We start from the raw sequence: 21,550 nt of genomic DNA, 5'->3' as shown, positions 1-21,550 counted from the left end.
TTACAGTTTTGGGGCTGTTCTCCCCCCATCTTTCTTTATCTCCTTATTTCTGAATTACATGTTTACATTGCTTGTTGTTGATTTGTCAAATTTAGGCTTTCTGTGTTCAGACCTTAGTGGACACAGAGGAGTCTTCATACTCTTTTATGTCCTCTCCATTCCATCTTTGTCCTGTGTCCATGCAGACGCACCCATTGTTTGTGACTTTGACCGTGAGGGTTTACTCTGAACACAGAAGTACTGCTTATGGCTGAGCCCCATGGTAAACTAAGATTGTAGTTCCTTTCTTATGAGACTGTTTTCCCTGACTTAGTGATGGTCTTGTTTTGTGAGGTGTTCATTTGCTTGGTTTTCAGTTCCTTCCGGCTCTGCATAAATATTAGTAAAACCTTGAGTAGTGTTTTCTGCAAGGTTGACTACATCAGGAATTTCATCTGTTCAGCTTCGTCTTGGAACCGACAGAGGGCCCCTCTGTCCACTTGCTCCAAAGTGGATGGGCTGCTCTCCAGTCTGCTGCCGGGGTGCCATCTTCTCACTTCATCATTCTCCCAAGTGGACCTCCCATCTCTGGATCCCATGCTTTCTGCCTGCTTGCTCTCCTCCCTTGTTTTGGGAAGTTATGTCTTCTAGCATGCTGCACACAAGAGTAGCAGTTCAGCTGGGTATAGGATTCCGGGGGGGGGAGTAAAATATTCCCTTGAGATTTTTATCTTCTGATTTCCTGTGCTGCTTGTGGGCAGCTCCTGACACTTTCTTTTTTCTGGTTTGCTGGAGTATACTTGGTCTGTGTATTAAACTGCATAGTAAACACATAGATTGAATGTACGCACCCATGAAGTCCCCACCATCAAGACCAGCACATCTACCACCCTCAGATTCCCTTCTCCTCTCTGCAAACCCCTCCTGTGCCCTCTACCCCACAGGCAGCCACCTATCTGCCCTTGTCACCATAGAACAGTCTGCAATTATTAAAATTCATGTGAGGAATTGTATGAGCTCTTTTTTGTTTGGCTTCTGTCACTTATCAAATGATTTTGAGATTCATCCATGTTATAATGTGTCAATAATTCCTTGCTTTTGCTGTTGAGCTGTGTGGATATACCACAATTTGTTTATGTGCCTGTTGATGGGCATTTGTCTTCAGGATTTGGTCATGAGTTTGGGTACAAGTCCATGCATGGACATAAGCTTTCATTTCTGTTGAGTCAGCATTTAGGAGTGAAATGGCTGTGCCGATGATGGGGCAGTTCAACTTCAGAAATTACAAAACTTTATCCAGGTGTTTGTGCTATTTTGTGTTCCGTCAGCAATGTCTGCGAGGCCCAGTTCCTCACGTTGTCCCCACTTCCTTCTTCACTTTAGCCACAGGACCAAGTGTGCAGTGCAATCCCAGTGCAGGGTCCATCTGCTTTTCTCTAACTGCAACCAGAGTTCAGCATCACCTTCTCACAAGCTTATTAGCTGTCCATGTATCTTCTCGGAAAAATTTCTGTTCAGATATTTCACCCCTTCTATGGTTCTTGTTTTATGGAGTTTTGAGAGTTCTTAATATATCCTGGGTGCAAGTCAGATACCTGTTTGCAAATGCTTCCTCTTGTGTTTTTTGAAGAGGAAACATTTTAAGTTTGAATGAAGTCTGATTTACTGATTTCCTTTCTATTTTACAGTTCATGTTTCTAGAATTAAGAAATCCTTGCCAAACTCCAAGTCACTAAGATTATTTTCCTGACACCCCCTAACCTCAAAAGCCAACAACTACTTGAAGCTACTTCAACTGAATATTTAATCAGATAAAATAAAATAGAGCAGTGTGGTTCATCCCTCACAATAGTCATATTTCAAGCGCTTGGTAGTCCCATGGCCGGTGGCTATGATAAAGAGCATTTTCATCATCGTGGGATGACAAAACATCTTGCAATTTTAGCTCTCGCTCGGGTCCGTGCTGCATTTTGAACTAAGTAGTGCGTGTGTGTGGTGTGAGGTAAGGATTCATATTTTTGCATGTGGCTACTCACTGTTCCGGTACCATTTTTTTAAAGGTTATCCTTTCCTCGTTGAACTGCTTTGGTGACTTTATAAAACAATCAGCTGGTCATGTATGTGTGGCCCTACTCTGAGGCTCACTGCCTCCTTGATCTCAGGCCGTCTCTGTGCTCAAACGCACAATCTCGGTAACAGTGAGTCTCAGGCAGTGTAAATCTTCCAGCTTTGTTTTTCCATGTCCCTAGAATCTCCATACAAATTTTTAATAACTTTGCCATATTCTACCACTCACCCCAAATCTGCTGGCCAGGTGTGGAAACACTTGTAACCCCAGGTACTAGGAAAGCTGAGGAGCTCAAGTTTAAGGACAGCCTGGACAACTTGGTGAGAACCTGTCTCAAAGTAAAATACTTTTTAAAAAGGGCTGTAGGTGCAGGTCAGCAGCGGAGTGCTTGCCTAGCATGCACAGGCTCTGAGTTCAATCCTCAGTATTGAAAAACAAATTTCTGTGATTTTAATTGGGATTTCATGCGCTCGGTCAATGAAGTTTGGGAGAACTGATTCGTCCACGTGTTACATCTCTGCACTTTGGTGTTCTTTGTTCTCTCTTAATGAGGCTTTGTTGTTTTACGGTGCATTAATCATAAGCATCTTTTGTCATACTTATGCCAAGCCATTTCCCTTTTAGACTTCATGTAGCCAATTCCACCATCTGAAAATGCAGACATTTTAATCCCTTCATTTCTAATCTGTGTGCCTTCTTTTTTCTTGTCTTATTGCATGGGCTAGAAGCCCCAGAACCAGGCTGAACAGAAGCTATGAGAGAAGGCATTCCTGACTTGCTCTCCATCAGAAGCTGCAGCCCTTCACCGTTCGCTCTCCGCTGGCCTCTAGGCATGCAGATTAGAAATGAAGAGATTAAAACGTCTGCATTTTTCTGATTTTTGGCCTTTCTATGCAGGCTATTTTATTTCTTTTTTTAACTTTTCTCTTCATTCCTGGTTTTTGAGATTGCATGGTGATGTGCACTGACTTGAGTCTTTTCTCATCTGTTGTACTAGAATCTGGTGTGTACTTCAGTCCTGAGTAATGTCATAAATTACTCCTTTGAAGACTCCTCTCTAGTTTCTCTTTTCCAAAACTTTGTACTGGAGGTCACCTCTTTCTCTTTTGGCTCTCCAGTGGTTTCCCTCCAGTTATTTTTTGTTTTGGGTTTTGATGACACTGGGGTTGGAACTCGGGGCCCTGCACTTGCAAGGCAGGTTCTACCAGTTCCCAGCACTTTTAATCCCTGTTTACTTTGGGGACAGGGTCTCACTTTTAGCCTGGCCCAGCTAGGACCTTGATCCTCCTATTTTATGCTTCTAGCTGGGGTGACAGCCATGTACCACCACTCCCAGCTATTGGCTGAGGTGGAGTCTCACTAACTTTTGCTAATTCTTTGCCTGGATTGACCTTGAGCTGCAACTCCCCCAATCTCAGCCTCCCCTGTAGCTAGGATTACAGGTGCCAGCCACCAACATCTGGCTTCAGCAATCGTGTTTGTACTCTAGCACTTATTTTCTCTGGGTTTGCTTCTGTTCTTTTTTGTTTTAAATATTGTGTTCATTTTGTTGTATGAATTAGGTATCTTCTGAGGGTTTTAGAAAATACTTTCCCCTTATTCTAGATTGCTTCCGTTCTTTCTGAGTCCCTTCTGCCTGTTAGTTTTGGTTGCAGTCTTTCACTGGGGGCTTTCCATAAATGTCTGCTTATCCCTTTCCTCTGTTAATATTTTAAATCAAGGCCTCAAAAAGCAGATTGGAACCTTGGGTCACCACTATGTCCCAATACCAGTCGTAATTGTTTTTAACTTGCATTATCGCTTGTTGTTGTCTGTCCTCCCACCCCTTCCTTTTCAATGTGATAAGGCTTGACCCACTTGGCATAGAGGGGGGTGCACAGCACCTGAAGGCTTTATTTTCCCTAAAATTTGAATGTTTCATTGCAGGAATACCCAAATGACGGCGACTTATAGTTGCCACCCCTCTCAAATGCTTTCATCTCTCTGGAGAAGAATTCTAGAACCACCAGCAGGCATTCTTGGAGCTGAGCATGAGAAGGGGGCTGAGGGACTCACAATGTAGTCTGTGAATTTTCACGTACTCATCATTTCTGGTCCAGCTTGTCTCCCCTTCCCTGGGCTGTGCTGTGGCCTCAAAATCTGGTGCCTCTTTGCTTTGATTTTCTGCTGATACACCTGTGGTGCTGGAGGAGGGGCAGTCGCCATGTACTGGACCAGGGAAGGTACTTCTGGGCCTTCTGCCAATGACTTCAGAACCTGGAATTCCAGAGTTTGGGTGTCTTCTGGCTCTGTGGTAAGAATTAGCCTCTTCTAATGACTTCACTCACTTTACACTTGGCTCTTGACGTTTATAAGCCTGCTCACCCCTCCTTCCCTCTCATCTCCAAAAACTGTGTTGTTGTTGACAGGCCTCTCCTCTTCTTCATTACTTATCTTCATATTAGAGGTGTTCCAAAAAGGAATAAAATACACACGCACGTTCCAACTACCCAGCTCAAACTGCATAGCAGGTGGCTTGCAACTCGGGATGGCATGACTTGCTGGAAGTCTAGGGAACATCTCAGGCAGTTTTTCTCCATCGGCTTAGAAATCCAGTCTTAAGCCTTTGCATCTGACCATCCTGGGATTTGCTGTTTTATCAGGTCTTGGACCTTTGCTGTTTTGCCTCACACAATTCTGTTTTTTCCCCTCTGTCCCCATGTTCTGGAAGCACAGCTCCACCTCTTTCTTCTCTGAATGTCAAGCTTCACCACTTCACACTGCACCGGGCTTCAAGTGTTCGGATGGGCACGCACAAGGGAGGAGAGATAGAGGTCAAGTTACATAAGGCCCTCGCTCCCAAGCTTTTTCAGTCTCTTGGCATGGAGCAGCGCTTTGTATCTACCAATAACTCACCTTTGCCTGTCTCCACCTTTAGACTGACAGCTTCAGAGATCCGTGAGCACGCACTGTAGCGTTCCTGGGTGGCGGGGTTCTCATCTCAAGAGGTGAAATGTCCCAAGTCATGACTGGTTTTGCTTTGCATTATGGTTAGCAAACCTCATTATGGTTAGCCTGTCACCCCACCTCTCCCTTTTGAACATGGTAAGGCTTGAACCCTGTGGTATAGGGAAAGGAAGGGCAGCAGGAGTCCGCAGAAGAGGTAGCACTGGCACATGGAGCACACAGACAGCACAGAGCCACAACTGAAGCAGGATTCTATGGTTTGAGTTTCTGCATCATTTGCCATGATGGTAAACTCCACCATCCTCACTGACAAATGCCACCACCAACAGGAGCACAAGGAAGGCAGTCACCAGGTGAGACTCAGATGAGCAGGGAGCTGTACACTCCCCAGAGACACGGCTGCGTAAGGATCGGACCCACAAACATGAAATTTCCTCTCTCAGCTAGTGAGAGATAGCCAAGCACTTGCCACAGAAAGACTATCACAGAATTTTCAAGTGGTTCATGGGAGTGTTCAGAAGTAGACAATACACACAGAGTTTATAACGGTTTAATCCAGTAGTCTCCCCTCTAGCACAGCTAGAATCAAAGGCCCTCAAGATAAAGTCCAAAGGAACTATGGTTCCTCAAAACTATAGAAATTTCTTGAACATAAAAAGAAAAGGATTTAAGGACCTGCAAGTCAAACAAGTACTTCTTCAAATGCATTTTATAGTATGGGAGGACATTGTGTAAGGTTCAGAATTCTGATAAAGGAGAAAGAAGGAAGGCGTTTCCTGCGTCAAGGCACACATTTGTGGCTACACTTGAATCTCAGTGCGTCCCTCTCCTCATGAGCACATGACAGATACAAAGAGGACCAAGTGGAATTACGGCTGATATTGGAACCATTTGGATAATCCCTGTGTAATCTGGAACATGTGTTCACGCTAGCATGTTTAAGACACAGACATACCACTTCCTGATCTAGCAACACATCAAAAACACAAAACACCACAACACAAAACAATTTGGTCTGGCTTTTAAAATAAGATGAAGAATTCCATTAAGCAATCAGACCAAAACTCCTGTTAAATATCAGATCGGAAAACCTTTCTAAAATTATAGACATAAGCTCCTGCAAAGGAGATTTCAAGTTTCAAGTACAAGAAACTTGTTTGCTCAATGGAAAATTGATTAGATGAAAACACAGCTCTGTCAGGATTAAGAGCTAGTTTGCTAAGTCAGCATACAGATCCTAGATCAAACAAGATTCGTGAAACCAAACCCCCTCCTTCAGCTGCTCCCACAGGGCCCCCGAGTCTGAGTCCCACAAAACGAGCCAGACCCGTATCCTATGAGAGAGAATTTCCATTTACCTCGAAGGCAGGACACATTGCATTGAGGGTGAGCGAAATTCGTATTACGGCTTCTTTACAAAGAGAAAAGGACTGAATCTCAGTCACAAGAGCCTGTGGAGTGCATCCTGGCAATGTCACGGGGAGAACGCTTGGCCGAGATCAAGTGTCCTGTTGTCACGTCACTAATTTACCAGTGTGTGAGGAGCACGTGTTTCAGAGATGGTGCCGTGAGGCAGCCGTCACCCAGCTTCATCAAATAAATGGCACCTACTATATCCGGGGGTTTAGGATGCAAAACATGACACTGTGGACCGTCTGAAAAATGTAGTTTGTATTCGGTAAAATAAAAAACAGAAAAAATATATGTAAAAAGAGCACACAAGATCAATACCAACACAAGTTCCAAAAGAAAAGGCTTAGTCCACACTCCCAATGACAGTAACACCGGCTGCTGTGCAAAGTGTGGTTATGTGGTTTAGACATATGTACATTCCTCCCCCCCCACCCCTGGGCTCCTTCCTTAGGATCACAAATGATCACAAATGCCTGCCCACAATGAGGTGCCCAGGATGGGTGCCCCCAGGCCTGGGAGCAGTGTACCCACCACTCACCTTTATGACCCACTGTCCAACTGACTTCTTCGCCCTGAGAAAAGTGCACTGGCATGACCTTCAGTTTTTCAGTCAACGTGCTGACCAAAAAATGAAAAAAAAAAAAAAGTTCCCTCCCGTCTTCCTCAGTGCACAAACTACTCTTTATGGAGTCATTAAATTATTCCAAAGTCTGGAGTTGATTCTTTCAACATCACAAAAAATCAGATTTTTACAAAATTGGACTTAAAGCCATGAACATCTTCCTTAGGACCTTTGAGCTGCGTTTCAGTGACTAGAAGATAAGGTGCTGGCAGCCGCAGGGGGCAGGCGGCTCCCACGCGTGGCTGCAGGGGTGCAGAGCACCTGGACGCTGGTGGAGATCCCTGCTGCCCTGCAGAAGTCAGCTGGAGTAAGGACAGTGGCACCAGCTCTGTCACCCTGTTATGCACGAGACCGACGAGATCAGAAGCTCCAGATGAGACGGGGAAATGCTCCTTTTAGATTGGATTCTCCAGCTCGGGAATTTTCGTGTGTTTTCGGTCACTTTTGCTTCTCTGTCAGTGTTCTCCAAGGGTTCCACACATGTTCATATGTTCCTTCAAACATGTCCAACTGGTCATGATGGTTGTACTGGAGTTTAGCATCTCTGTCGCTTCAGGTCTCCTGACTGACTGTGGTCATTTTCACATTTTCCTCACATTTCCTTGCTTCTTGATGTATCTGGGTTTTTTTGTTGTTGTTGTGGGACGTAATGGGTGCCACACTGTTGAGTGTCTAAAATTTTGTTGTCATTTCAAGAGCACTTCAGGAATAAACTCTAGGGCTGTGGTGCCCTACCTGGAATGTACCAGAAAATGTGAGAGAATTAACAGGCAACACCCCTTCTCCCCTCTCCTCCCTCTTCTTGTCCAGGGTAAAGATTCTCCTTCCACTTTGGCCTAAAGCCTCTTCCCTCTGGGGTCACAGTCGGCCCCATACTGTAGAGAGCGGGGTGAAAGCCAGACTGTGGAGCCATGCCTGCCTGGGTCCACATCCAGCGATGACACCGATTGAGTGATTTTGCAGTTAGCAAGGGGACAGGGCTGAGGAAACTGTCCTGGTAACGCCAGCATGGCACCTGCTGCGTACGGCGTCCTGGTAATCTGTGCCCGCCACGCACACCGACCTTCAGTGCTCTCCACCTCCTCCAGCTCTAAGGTGCTCAAACCCATTCCTGTCCACACCAGTCCCCCTCACGCTGCCCTCACAGCCGCACTGCCCTGCAACTGCCCGTTGTCTGGACTCGTGCTTGCTCCTCCCTGCACCTGGGATCTCATGGCTCACTGGCTTCACAACTGGAATTCCTGGGCATCTGGCTAGCGGGCAAACTCCCTGCACATCCTGACACAACGCTCTCATTCCTCTTCCTGCCCACAGTTGCGTCCTTCCTGTCCCCCCCGTGGGAGGCCATGTCCCCAGAGCTCACTTTCAGCCCTCTTCCGTCCTTTCTCACCCTGACCCTTGGGAATCCATCAATGGGTTGTCTTCAGCTACTACTTTCCACCCGCAAAGCATGCAGCTAACCCGGCCAGACTCAAATACACAGACCGCCCAACACTCGACAGGCTGCTCCCTGCCTACAGGACAGCATTCCACCTCCGAAGTGTGGCGCTCAGCGCCACTCAGAGTACGACCCTGGGAAAGTGGGATTCCAGCTTAATTTCTTTTTCTCTAATTTCATTGGTTTTTACATTTTTTTTTTTTTTGGCAGTACTGGGGCTCAAACTCAGCCCTTTTCTGTGATTATTTTTCAAGATAGGGTCTCATGAACCATTTGCTCTGGCCTACTTTGAACCGTGATCCTCCTGATCTCTGCCTCCTGAGTAGCTAGGATGGCAGGCGTGAGTCACCAGCGCCCAGCTTAGTTTTATTTTTGAATTAGCATGCATTAATAATATGAGGGAATTTCACCGTGAGAATTCCATATGTGCACGCAGTGTACCTGCACAAGTTCATCCTCTGTTAATCTCCCACTGCCCCTAGCTAATGTCTGCTCTTCCCTCCTGGGCACCCCAGTACCATCGATCGGACATATTTTCTCATAATTCCAGGCCACAGCTAATAGCAAGCTGTCCTTGGCCGAAGTCTACACAAAAAGCTAGTCACCCTTTAGGATTCAACCCTCCCTCCCTTCACAGGTGAGCAGTCCCTCTGAGGGCCCGGGGACGGGGAGAAGGAAACTCGGTTCATTTCCCCACAGGCTGTGCCAGGATCTGCTCTGCCCTGGTTCAGGAGTCTGTGGGCATAGGGGACACACAGACACTGTCACACAACCAGCAAATGACAGCAGACACACATGGTCACAAGGGACTCAGCCCGAGACCAGGGCTCACATAGAAAGACCCTCCACTCTATCTTCTCAGACCATGGTCGGGACATTTCTGTGGGGGCTCCCCTAACCCTTTTTCAGGTCCCCACACGAAAGGACCCAAAGTCTACAAAATCAGCTGTGATCTGCACTCCTTCGTGACCTGACTCACAGCAGAGTGGAACGGGATCATTTCACAGAATGAGCGACTAGGGAGAGCTGATTTCGGAAGAACGATTTTAAAAATTGCATTTGTATGCCTAACGTTGCTGGTGGTGGAGTCAGTGACTAATAAAAATGTCATTTCCTGTGATTCTTATAAATTACAGTAAATATGCCAGCAATCACCCACTTTAGCTGCTGAGACGCAGGTGCCAACAGGCATGGAGGCCGGGGGACCTCGCCGAGGCCTCGAGAGGTGGACCCCACAGGTGCAAATTGACACCTAGGAAAACAGTGGTTACCACACGCTGGAATTTGGAGAAGGAGAAAAGTGCTAAAATAAATGTATGTCAAGCCGATAAATTTGGACTTCGCCATGAGAATCTGTCACGTCAAACAGGAAATAGCTGTAAATTACTCGTAATAGTAAAAATCGTGTCACTTATAACCTCTCCAGCAACGGGCTCATTTAACACATCAACTCACAGTAATGATGGAGGAGAGTCGATCGGGTATTCATTCCACTCGTAATGTACAGAAGTCGGGGTGAGCCACGCGTGAGTGCAGAGGACCCCCGTGGCAGCCGGGTGGTCCCTGAAGCCACGGAATAAGCCAAGCTGACCAGCACCGTAGCTTCAGACAGGACAGCCCCCTCTGCCCCTGTGAAGAACGAAGACTTGGCTGGAACTGTCATACCCCAAGGAGGCTCGTCCTGCGTAACTCCAAGTAAGTCCCGTCCTACTCTGTTCACGCGATCCCCTTTCTGAAGCTGAAAGTGTGTTTGAACTCGCCAAGCCATCTCGTGCTGCTCTGCTAACCAGTTCACAGGCTCGGGTGCCAGAGTTCAGCACCCGTTACACGTGCCCCGTTCCCACGGTCTGCACGAGGACACACCGCAGGGTGTGGCCCAGGAGCTGATCCAGGAAGGTGGACACTGGAGTGTAACCTTTGGAGGGAAGCAGATGTTCACGGAAGACAGACTTACCTAGGTTTCTTTGCGCTGAGTGAGTCCGTGTTGACTATGAACCGATACGGGGTGTGGACAAGGTCTGGAGAGCAGATATGGGAGCCAAGAGTAGCCACCCGCCAGGCCAGCTGCAGCGGGAGAGCCGGATAGGTCACATCTCTCCACAGGTGGCACCAGGCAGAACAGAGCCAGCCTTCAGAAGACCCTCCCTCTTCTCACTCTTGTCCCTGCCATGTCTGCGCTTCTCCGTTCTCCTTCCCAGGCTCCACGGGTGCTAACTCCGACAGGGGCAAGGAACGCTGTCTGTCACAGATTGCTGTGAGGCAGAGCCTCCCCACGAGCACGTGGTCCTGTGGGCACTCACCTGTATACACATGCACATGCACACACACACCTGCACACGTGCACACGCACCTGCACACATGCATACATGCACACATGCACACGTGCACATGCACATGCACACATGCATACATGCACACGCACACCTGCACGCGTGCACACACACCTGCACACACACATGCACACGCATGCGTGCACACCTGCACACACACACACACATGCACACACACACACGCACACACCTGCCCACACTGCCCGGGCTCACACATGCACACAGGCTGCGGGCGTCAGAAGGGTGAGGGCATCCTGGTGACCACACGGCCATCTTCTCTCTCCCTGATGCTTTTCTACAGGTGCCCAAGGAGACTCGAGGGGTGAAACTCAGTCTCTGTGTCTGTCTGCGTGAACACAGTCAGTTTCAAAGAAAACACTTGATTTAAAAAGCTTAAAATGTCAAATTAGCTTTGATGGGTCCGGCTGACCCAGCTCCCCAGTCCGCTGGTCGCTGTAAGACTGTTGGTCCCTGGTGATAATGCCATTTTTAAAGAAGGGTTGTTTTCAGTGACAACTAGCGCTGTGCCTGGTGCAGAACAGGTTTTGGAGGTGAATCTGAGAGCAGAGTAGGCACGGGCAGAGCACGGGCCCCGGTCCGACCGTTCATGGTGACCTGTAACTGGGGGGAAAGTCTGACTTGGTGGCCCAAGGGTCCAGGGTCCAATTCACCCCAAAAGCAAAACCAAAACAAACCCAACAGGGTCAGTGACTCGCTCCACTTTGGCGAGCCCCAGATGTGTATGTGCAGCGACACCTGGCTTCTTCGTGTCTGCCTATAGCAGCGGTGTTCTTGCTCCAATTCAGTAATTTCTGGAAAACCCACCAGTCAACATCTTTTGCCTCAATCACGAGACCATGACTGATGAAAGAAAACCTGTGTGTCGTCCTTCCTTTCTTGGTGAACTGAGTGAGTAATTACTTCAATTTTACTAAGCCTGTAGAGTATGTGCTCACTACACACGCTTGTTAACCTACTTGTTAATTAGTTAATCTTTATAGAACAAGTAATTTTGAAAATATTTTGAGCCACACATTTCAAACTCATTATTCAGTTAACTACACATGCGTACTGTGTTCCTCTGGAAGACAACACGTGAATATTTTGTCGTCTCTAGAATCTAACACACCAGCAGCAAGGACTCTGGACTGGTGGTGTTTTTCTTTCCAGCTGTGTGTAAAGGAGGTGCTTCTTCGGCTTGATGGAGTAGAGCGGAGAGAGGCACATGTGGTGTAAGACAAAGAGTTTGCGTCAAAATCAGATATTCTTCCCTAACACATATTTTTTTTAAATCTAGGGTTCAAGAGGCCTCAGGGCCTCTTGCTTGCTAGGCAGGTGCTCTACCACTTGAGCCACTCCCCCAGTCCTTTTCTACTTTAGTTACTTTTTGAATAGGATGTTGTATTTTTTTGCCCAGAGTTGGCAACACCTCCGATCTATCCCCATGTATCTGGGATTACAGGTATGAACCACCACACTCAGCTTTTTGTTGAGATTGGGGGGGGGTCTCACTAACTTTTTTACCTAGTCTGGCTTTGAGCTGTGATCCTCTTGAGTAGCTGGGATTGTAGGCATGTGCCACCATGGTCAGTCTCCTAATACTTCTTTATGTGGGAATCATAAATGATAGCCCCAAACTTCAGTGTGACTCTTTTTATTCCCAAACCATCTTGCTCTCATAAAACGTGGCCCATACCAGTTTCGATGTGTGTTTATCAGAGAATTCCTATTGCGTTATCCGCCATCAACCCAGAAAGCCACAATTGAAAACTCTAGAAGCTTGTCAAAGGATGAAGCAAATAGACCAAATTCCCAGTTGGCACCAAGGCTAATGATGAGTCAAAAAAAAAAAATCAAAGTACCCCTGGATGGGACTTAGTTGACATAATAAATTTTAAAGTAAGCACGCAAATTTGCATAAAATTCTGTGCCATCTTGGTGCTCACTCTCTGGAAACTGTACAAGGCAATTACTGGAATGCTGGGAAATCTCTGCCACCAGCCCCTCAACCAGGCTGGCTCCCTCCAGCGTCCTCTCTTGGAGCCACAAGTCCTGGAGAGGACAGAAGACAGGGAGCCTGTTTTAAATCAGCTTGGGGAGGTGTGGGGGACAGTGGAGGAAGAGAAAGGTGGTGCTTAGGTGGGTTTTTTTAAATTATTATCTTTCAAATGACCAGATTTCCAGGCAGATAAAACGGCCGGATTGTGGCGCTGGAACCCTGCTTCTTACCACACCCGTTCAAGTTCTGGCAGCTGTGCCATCTGAGGCTGGGGGCGGTGTCGCCTCACTTTCAGCCTCTGCTCTTCACCTCATCTCAGTCTTCCCAGGACCATCCTATATGAACGATTTAAAGGGAATTACCTGTTACTTCAATTATTTGCTTCTTATCAACCGATGTTAAACTACAAGGATTTGCATTGAACGGACACAAAGAAAGAGCGAGTCATGGCACCCTGCCAAATGGAAGAGTAATGTTCTGGTGAATTTAGCCTAAATTATTTACTGTAGATGAAAGTGGAAGGTGAACCCTTTGACCAATAAATCTCTCCTGCCCGGGAAGCTCTTATCTGGTCCCCTCTGATATATTCCACACTAGGAAGCCATCGTCACTGGCTCTGGCTCGTTATTTGTAAACCTTGATCTCCTGCACTCGGTGTCCTAAACGTGGATAATTAGCGTCAGTTTATCACGCTTCTGCATATTTCCTCTCCTCTCCAAACATAGGCGTTCCTATTGGCTGCCACCCGGCCCCAGAAGATTATGAAGACTGATCGCAGAGAACGAATGTGCTAAACGAGATTAGGAAGGAAGAGAAATAGCAACTTGGCCAATAAATTCCTCGCGAGAGCCTTATCACGCAATTACACGTTGACTTGCTTCACACTCGCCCAGCCTCTTAATCCAACGCCCCCACCAGGAATAAAATTTCACTAATTTCTGAATGGCTGTATATCCTCCTGACTTGTTACTGAGCATGGCTGGAAGGAGAGACACGGCTGAAAACATCGTGCCAAACTTCACAGTAAAAAAGTAAACTTTGTGCGCCAATGAGGGTGGTGGGATTTGGGGTGTTTAAAGCGTTCTGGTGTCTCTGGATGACTGCACAAAGCTTTGGCATACAGGGTCCCACACTCTCTTGTTCTCCCACCTTTGGGGATTCAGAACCATCCAAAGTGAAGGACTTCCTTGCTCATCTATGAGACGATCTGATGTGTTGCAAACCAGGGCAAAGCATTCACTGCTTTTCTGACTCTGTTGATAACTCATAGCAGGCTGGACCAGTCACTTGACCTCTCTAGGAGGTCTCGTCCTTGAACCGCACAGGCAGTGTCTCATGCAAGACCCTCCTCGTGCTGGTGTGCTGTAGAGCCCAATGCACATCAGTATGTATAACTAGGAAAATTCCTGCCTACTGTACCTCCTAAGAGTGCAACCAGGAATGCTGTCACCGGGCATCTGCAGGGGGAGCTCTCTTCTTGTTCCTCTCTGCTGTTAATGTTTTTCTCCCCAGGGCTTTATAATAAGTTAGGTATTTAAAGACACCCATTAAGCCTTTCGATCTATCAGGGGACTATTTATAGCACAGAGCCACAGTTAGACACGATGGTGCCCCCACAAAAGCAAGACACTGCAATGGCAGAAAGAGCCCTGTGGGGCTGACTTTATGTTTGCTGTAAGAACAGAAATCCAGATGAAATTCGAAAGCTGGGTATTTGTGCTGGCAGGAAAGCCAAGGCTTCCGGGTCATGGTGGAGAGAACAGGTTAGCTAAGGAAATTCACAGCAGTTGCAAAGAGGGTTTTTATGCATATTTCATAATTGTTGTCTTCACTTTCCTCACTCAAGTAATCCCCACTGGGATTTGCTGAGAAGAGGGTCTTGTGAGCAATCCAGAGGGAGGATTCCCTGCTTCCTTTGCAGAGGGAGCTCCTTCCAGGCCCTGAGTTCAGGCACAAAAATGGACAGCATTCACTCAGTAAACGTGCCCATGCCTTGTCCACACTGGCAGGCACTGTCCTAGAACCTGGTACAACCTCACAACAAAGCCTCCCTCGGGCAAGGATGCAGGTATGACTTGACCCTAATAAGCTGGGGTTTGCCTTTCACAAGGGACTGATCTCCTACTGGTCTCCAGGGATTTTCTTTTTCAGAGCCAAGCCAGACTGGAAACTTCACTCACCTTGAGTGGGAGAGAGAGACTGAGAGGCCTATAGGGCAGGTGGAGGCACTTGTCTGAAGGGCTAGACTCAGAGGCAATCTCGGGTGACTATGGCTGGGTGACAGCATCACCTCTGAGACTGCAGGCACCTCTGTTCCTCCTCACCTGGCAGCTGAGGTACCAGAGAAGTCCTCTCTCTGGCTCCTCCTCTTTTCCAAGGCCTTTGAAGCCCAAAGGTGCCTGTTGTGTGTGTAGGGGTGGGGAGGGCAGTCTGGGCCCTCCTGGACCTGTGTGGGGATGGGAGTGAGGAATGGCAGAGCCTGACTGGCTGTTTTTGTTTCCTGGGAGCTCTTCAGTGTCACTTCGTGGGCCTGCTCTACTTCAGCGAGGCAGAAGCTGGAGGCTCAGAGGCTGCAGGTGCAAAGGCAGACTTGGGCCTTGGAGCTCAGCTCAGCAACTGAAAACTGAAGATGGAAGACCCTCCGTGCCCAGGGAGAAGATGGGGACTCTGGGGGGGAGGGGACAGAAGGTGTGAATTTGATGAGGAGATACTAACAACCGTCCTTCCTTGCCTGTGTCCTATTTCCTGAACTGGTGAGCTGTGTGTTGAGGGGGTGGAGTGGGAGGGAGCCGTTTGCCATTAATCTGGGAACAAACGGCTAACCTCGGTGACTGGTATTTTCGCTTTTCTTTTCTCACTTTTCTCAGTGTGGGGAAAGCAGTCAAGCCCGCGCGGAGCGATTGTGAGAGGCTCTGCTGGAATTTGGCAGCACGGAGGCTTGGAGAGCAGCCCCATGCTGGCTCCTATTCAAGCGGCCAGTTTTCCTTGAGCTTTGGAAGTTTCACTCAGCCGTGCACTCAATGGCTTTCACAAAGCTGATTACAAGCTTCAGCGCATTCCTGAAGGAGCCAAAAGCGACGCAGGTGCAAACGAGCCGAGGGAGCCCCTTATCCCGGTGACAGAATGGGACAAGCTGGGAAAGGCTTGGACCACACAAATCCAAGGCTCACCAGGCAGCAGAAAGCCTGCCTTGGGAACCGGGGGTCATTATCCGCCCTATTCAGCGGGGCCCGGGGACCCTGGGGGCCCGGCGAGGCCGGCCCGGCGCGAGCGCCACCACCATCGGCGCCTGCGGCAGTGGGGACCCCGCTGGGTCCTGCTGCTGCTGCTGCTGCTGGCCGGGGCATTGGGCGCTGGGCTTGTTTGGACCGGCAGTGTCCGTGAAATCCGTCCTGCGTGGACAGGCGGGTGTCCACTATGGTAGGGATACAGGAGAAAGAGCGTGACAGGAGGCTACGCCCTGCGTGGACAGTGCAACTTTGGCCTTGTCCCCGCACTGCTTGGCGCCCCCAGGCCACCAACACTCAACTCCTACGGTCACTCTGCGTCCTTTCTCCCCCTGGGGTCCCGCAGAGAGCGACTGGACGCAGAGTGATGGGAGGGATGGTTGGGCCCAAGCGCGCTAGGTGTGGGAAGAGTCTAGTTGCGCGACAGGAGGAAGACCGGGTCCCTCCCGGAATAATGAATGAAGTCCCTGCTGGCGCTTAAGGGGCTATGGGCGGCGACGTGATGGCTGCACCGGCCTCGCAGGGCGCGCGCAAGAGAGGAAGCTTGCTGGGGATGGGGGTCGGGGGATTCAGGGTGGGGAACTGGGGTGCAGTGAGGGGCGTGGGGGGAGCATGGGATGGCCGAGCCGCACAGTCCCAAGGCCAGGCGAGCGCCGCGCGCGTGGGGCCGGGGCCGCGTCCCCTCCGCGTGCCCCACTCTGCGCCCCGCCCGTCGCGCGCTGGGCCCGGTTGCGCCCCGGGGTCCCCGCGGGCAGGGCGCGGGCGGGCAGGGCGCGGGCGCCGACGCTCTTTTGTCTGATAACTAATTTGAGTTAATGCGATCTTTATGTAAAGCTAACAGCGGATAATTGTCTATTTTCTCGCCAACAATCTCCATCACAATCACTTATCTGGAAACCTGCGGTTGGATTAATCGTTATATTCCCGAGATGAGCGTCGCTGCAATCCGCAGCGAGCGCGCGGGTGGGGACATGGAAACGCCTCCCCAGCCCTCGCGGGGCCGGATGCGGGTCAGTTCCCTGCGGCCCTGGCCATGGAGCGTGGGTGTCCACGCCGGTGGATGAGGGCAGCTGGGCGCCTTTTCCAGCACTTGTTTGTGCTCCAGTGGGTGGTGCGGGCGCAGGCAGCCACAGAAGAGGCCAAGGAATAGGGGGAGGAAGGTCTGCGGGGGTGCAGGGCCAGGCTGCGTAGGCCCTCCACAATGGCACAAGGCCTGCAGGTGCCTGAGACGCGGGCTGCATGAATGTGGGAGAATCGAGGCCCTCAGACTCCTGCCGGGTTTTGCTGCAAAAAATGTCTCCTCCGGTTTGGATTTTCATCCCATCCTCCACCCACCATCCGCCTTGGGTTCCTCCTCCTCCTTCGAAATTGTAGTCTCTGCAAATTATTGGCAATATTTACATTTTGCAAGATTGGAATTCCAAGAGGGAGAAACCATGGGCGTGGAGGCAAGTTCCAGTCCCAAACAGCTCCCCACCCCAACACCCATATCCAGAGCTGGGGTAAAGGTGGCCGTTGGTGTCAAACCTCTTGGGGAAAAGGTACTTGTATTACAAAGATCTTGTCTTTCTGAGCTGAGGACAAACCACAAGCTTGGAGTGAAAATGGTTTTCATGGTGGTGGAGGTGCTGAGTGTTCTGACTTTCTCTCTGGAGTAGGTGTAAAACCATGGGCTTGTGAAACCAGTGCTGTACTGCTCTAGTCTAGTAACTTGGGAGGTAAACCATCTTGAGTTTACACTTGGGTTTTCCACCCAAGGGACCAGGATTGAAGCTTTTCAAAATGCTGTGTCTGGAAAAGAGCAAATTCAGAATCATTGACAGTTTCTGGCCACAGAGAATGAAATGATTTGCTTCCCTTTTGGCAAGTAGAGCTCAAACTTCTCCGAGTAGTACGCAGTGAAATCAAATGCTGTAGTCATTCGCTTTTAGATGAAGGAACACACCCAAACTAATCCCCATATAGGGCTTTCCTGTCTATAAACCTTCCTCTGAACGCCCCCTCCAACCACCCAAGAGGCCTTTTAAGAGCAAACGAGTACACCCCCACTTCCACTTGGCCAATCAACAGACCCAAGCTCTTGCTGGGCTCCTAAGGGCGGTGGCATTTGGGAATCATCCCACTTCATCTCTCACCTGAATCTTGTCACCTCTGCCGTCTTCAAGTGATCTGTGGACAATGCTGAGCCCAGACAGCCCTCTGGCTAATCAGGCAGAACAGTCTAAGCAAGTACCCGAGGCCCCTCAAGGGAACAGTGCGCCCATTGTTCCAGGCCTTCTAAAGCCCCAGCAGCTGCGCCCTGGACCCTCGGCCGCCACAGACATGTCACCATTGCAAAACAGCAGATTTTGAAAACTACACAATCCGAATTCATGAGCAGTTTTTTCGGAAGATTTCTCTTTCCATGGCAAGTTTCAAAGTCCACATCCATTTGGAAGGGAGGGGGATCTGGGGAAGGGAGAGAGGCTTACTTAGGCAGGCGAGAGTTTGCAAGTGACAACCAGTGAGGATCTCTGATTTCCTCTTCCTGATGGATCTGAAAGCCTTAAAAACTGTCCTTGGGATTCTGGGCTGTATGTCTGACCCAAGTGAACCTGAGGCTTGGAGGTTTCTCATTTTCTCTAGCGTAAATTCACACTGCAAGGAGCCAGGATATGAGGTGGAGTGAGTGAACACCTTTCTCGGTCGGTCTTCGTGAGCATGCCAGTGACAGTTGCTGATGTTATTTTTATTAGATAAAACTCCAAGCAATACTTAGTAGAGAAGTGTGCAACTTAGCTAAGTCAGGGCAGTCATAAATTTCCAAGGGAGTCCACTCCCTCTCCATTGCCTGGTTTCCGTTCCTAGGTGACCGCCTCTTCCTGGGAGCTAGGACCGGGAAGGATATACTTGGTGCCAGTGGCGGTCCCTAGGTGGGGGACCAGCACGGGAACCCACAAATCACACTCTGGGTGCCAGTGCCTGCCTCCCAAACCGGGGCCACAGGGCCCAGTCTGGTCCTGAGGGCCAGAAGTCCAGTGGAGGAGCTTGGCACATCTCTGGGAGGCCCAGGTGCCCACTGAGGCACTTTCTTCCCCTAATGAGTCTGTGCTGTGCCCTGGCAACCCACTGATCTCTGCTCTTCTGCTTTCTCACAGGATTGGGAGCCCTCTGTCCTCTCCCTCCCTTCTCCATGGACTGAAAAATGTCCCCAGGAAGAGGCAGTAAACAGGAAGAAAGCCACCAGGCCAATTCACAGCTCTGAGCTGAGAATCCAGTGCACAGATTCTCGAAGGTAGAAAGAGCATACATGTCCCCTGTGCCCTGGGAGGCCTCTGAGGTGTGTGTGTGTGTGGGGGGGGTCATCCTGAGGGTGGTCCTGACCACCAGGTACTGGAGGAGTCTTCCTGCCTCTTGACAATCAGAGAGGGTAAGATTTGGAAGGCGAGTACAACTAAGTACTGTTTTTGTAAACACAACAAGGAAGAACTGGAAAATAAATGGCGTCATAGGGTGAGTGGCTTGTTTAGTTGGGGACATTGGGTGAAGGCAGAGGCCTCTATCATAGCCACCCAGAGAAAATGTCTGGGATGACTCTTTGTAAATAGGACACCTTTGGGGAAATTGAACTAGAAAAGCCCTGCTTTCTTTCTGGAGAGTTGGAGGCTGTAGATCCTGGCGGTGTGCATTTCTGCAAAGCCAAAGGTCAAGCCCAGAGCGCTTCTGTAGGACTCCTGTAGCCCAGGCTGGGAAGGCCAAGGCAGAGAACCCACTGCCATAGGGAGGTGGCCCCAGGGCCGCGTAAGTTACATAGAAAAGGGGGACTTGCCAGACTGGATGCTCTTGTCTTCCAAGCTGTAGACAGCATCTGGCTCATGACGGGTGGGTGTTCACCTGTACACTTGCCCAAGCAGTGAAGAGGTGCTGGGGTGTGGGGAGCTAGGGGCCAAAGGAGTTCTGTGGGCAGTTGGGTCTCTCCCCTGCACAAAGGCCTGCCCCCTTTACCTAGAAACTATGACCTTGGTTTGCCCTTGCAAGCCCCCCACCATATATGCATCCCCTTACCCATAACACACATTCAAGCATATACTCGAAAGCACACAAATGCCCCAAAACAGATGCTGCAGTTACTCACTCTTACATGTGACTTACACATTCTCTCTCTCTCTCTCTCTCTCTCTCTCTCTCTCTCTCTCTCTCTCTCTCTCTCTCTCTCTCTCTCTCTCTCTCTCTCTCTCTCTCTCTCTCATTTCCTGGGTCTTCAGAGGGACAAGCTGGTTGAAAACTCGGGTAGCTTATGGGAGGAGAGATCACAGAGCTGGGGAGAACCCTTGGTTAGGCCCGCACAGGGACCAAAGAGGTGAGCTAATCTTTACAGAAGTTCTACGACAGAGAGAAAGGAAGGCTGTGTCTATTTTGTTTTCAGTGATGCTTTTTCTCAGCATTCTTTTCTTGCTGCACTTGTGTGCTGCTTGGACTTGGTGTTTACTGGTAGCCTCCAACCATTATTGGCCCCTGAGCACCCAAAATGTGGCCGTCTGGCTTGAGATGTGCTGAGTGTAACATACACACTGGATTTTAGAGATGCTGAATGAGAAAAGGCAGACAAAACAGCTCATCCATCACTTCAACATTGGCTGCAATTTGAAATGGTTGTGTTTTGGATACGTTCAGTTGAAATGAATTTCACCTGTTTCTTTTTACTTTTGAAAAATGCAGATACCAGAAATTTAACTTGACCTCTGTGGCTCCTATTTGGACTGCATTTTTGTCTTGGAGCCTTGGACCTTGACAGTGATGCCCAGTAAATGGAAGAGGAAAGGCAGAAGTGGTGGGAAAAGCTGGGCCTGTGATGGAGCAGGAGGCCAAGGAAAGCCCTCACCCATCCCCAAACAAAGTTGCCTTTTTAACATAATATCTTATTAAATTCTCTTCCTTCAGGAGGATGCAAGCATGGTGTTTTACATTGTATTTTATTGCTTGATTCGTTTTCTCTCCATTTTAACTTTAATTCCATCTAATTACTGCATTGTGATCTCAGTCAGCAATCACACGAACTTGCAAGTAACTTTTGAAGCATCTTGCTCCTGGTGTTGCATAATGACGGAGGTAAATACTGCAGGTTACTGCATGTGGTCTGCACGCTTCTAACAACTCATTTCCTATGATTTTCAAATTTCAGGCCAGCATTTGCACTTTTCTGCTTTAATTTTTCCATGCAGTTATGTTGCCGCATCACCTACCAGCACGGCAACCCCAAACAAACAAACAAAAAACAGACGAACAACGGAGAGAGAATTTGCATCCAGTGAAATGCTTTGTAGCAGTTCTTTCTAGATTTCTCTTATTCCCAGGATTGACTTCAAGCTTTCAAACTCTGTGAAGTCACACTTGGGTCAGGAGGTTACAAGACAGCATAGTCATAAATGTTTTACCTAAGAGAAGATTTTTTTCTTTTAAAAAAAAGAACGTAACATTTCAGACACCAGACATCTGGCAGTAAAGTTGTAAAAATTAGAAATTGTATTTTGTCTTTTGATGACAGCAAA

At 48.8% G+C, this 21,550-nt stretch overlaps 1 long non-coding RNA gene across 1 annotated transcript in view; it reads left to right on the top strand.

The window, feature by feature from the left end:
* LOC141411417 (uncharacterized) overlaps positions 1–20,952 on the top strand; it is a 559,189-nt gene extending 538,237 nt beyond the window's left edge. The window contains exons 4-5 of the long non-coding RNA XR_012436131.1: positions 19,160–19,296; positions 20,721–20,952. This is a non-coding gene — a long non-coding RNA (uncharacterized lncRNA). The remainder of the gene's footprint in view (positions 1–19,159; positions 19,297–20,720) is intronic.
* Positions 20,953–21,550: the final 598 nt, after the last annotated feature.

The sequence above is a fragment of the Castor canadensis genome, chromosome 10 (genome assembly GCF_047511655.1).
Source record: "Castor canadensis chromosome 10, mCasCan1.hap1v2, whole genome shotgun sequence".
NCBI classification, from domain to species: domain Eukaryota; kingdom Metazoa; phylum Chordata; class Mammalia; order Rodentia; family Castoridae; genus Castor; species Castor canadensis.
Note: the sequence above shows the minus strand (reverse complement) of the source record. Positions and strands in the feature narration are given on the sequence as shown.